Genomic DNA, 1604 nt, shown 5'->3' on the forward strand with positions numbered 1-1604 from the left:
AATTGAGACAGGGTCTCCTTCTTTCACCCAGGCTGGAGTGCAGTGGCACGATGTTGGCTCACATCAAAGGAGTTTTATTCATAAAAGCCAAAAGTGAAATGGCCCAAGTGTTCATCAACAGGTGAATGGACAAACAACCTATTGTACATTCACACAGGATGATGACAGAAAACAGTTCAGCAACAAAGAGGACTGAATATTGCTGCATGCAGTGACATGAATGAAGCTTAAAAACAGTATGCTAAGTGAAAGAAGCCAGATAGAAGCAGATATACCTCATATGTTTCTGTTTATATGAAGTTCTAGAACAGGGAAAGTAACTTACAGTGGGGAAAACATCAGAAGACTGGTTGCCTTTGAAAAAGGTAGAGCAGGGGCAGGACAGACACTCTGACACTGAACAGACAGAGGGAACTTGCAGGAGGGTGGACATGTTCTAAATCTTGACATCTTGGTTTGGGTTTCACAGGTTTAGGCATGTGTTAAAACTCATTGAGTGGACTGGGCGCGGTGGCTCATGCCTGTAATCCCAACACTTTGAGAGGTTGAGGTGGGTGGATCTGCTGAAGTCAGGAGTTTGAGACCAGCCTGGCCAACATGGTGAAACCCCATCTCTACTAAAAATACAAAAAGTAGCTGGGCATGGTGACTCACGCCTGTAGTCCCAGCTACTTGGGAGGCTGGGGCAGGAGAATCGCTTGAGCCCAAGGGGCAGAGGTTACAGTAAGCCAAGATTGTGCCACTGCACTCCAGCCTGGGCAACAGAGCGAGATCCTATCTCAAAAAAACAAAAACAAAAACAAAACAAAAAAACAACAAAAAGAAAACAATTGTAAATTTTATATAAAGAGAATAAATTGTAAAGAAAGATTGAATTCTAGTAATAGACATGCTGATGAGTTTGGAGTGAGGTGTACTGATGTTTGCAGTTTATTCCAAAGTACACTAAAATGTGAGAAGGATTAATATAGATGGATTAGAAAGATAGATAGGTAGATATGTGATAAAACATGTATAGTAAAATGTTAATGTTACCATATGACCCATCAATTCTACTTTTAGCTATATACCTGAGAAAATTGAAAACATATGTTCACATAAAAATGTATACACAAATGTTGATAGCAGCATTATTCATGATAGTCAAAAAGTGGAAACAACCCAAATATTCATCAGCTGATAAATGGATGAATCAAAAGTCGTATACTCATACAATGGAGTATTATTCACCATAAAAAGGAATGAAGTACTGATACATGCTACAAAAGGAATGAATGATGAAAACATTATGCTGAGTGAATGAAGCCAGACAGGAAAGGCAACATATTGTGTAATTCTATTTATATGAAACATCCAGAATAGACAAATCCATAGAGACAGAAGGTAGATTAGTGGTTGCCAGGGGATGGGAGAAGGGGGGAATTAGGACTAACAGCTAATGGTTAATAGTTTTCTCTTTGGGGTTATGAAAATGTTTTGAAATTAGTGGTGATGTTTGTGCAACACAATGAATATACAGAACTAAAAACTATTGAAGTGTACACTTTAAAATGTTGAATTTTATGTTACGTGAAATATATCTCAATTTAAAAAATACTAGAATC

Source organism: Colobus angolensis, unplaced genomic scaffold, assembly GCF_000951035.1.
Source record: "Colobus angolensis palliatus isolate OR3802 unplaced genomic scaffold, Cang.pa_1.0 Scaffold316, whole genome shotgun sequence".
Taxonomy (NCBI): Eukaryota; Metazoa; Chordata; class Mammalia; order Primates; family Cercopithecidae; genus Colobus; species Colobus angolensis.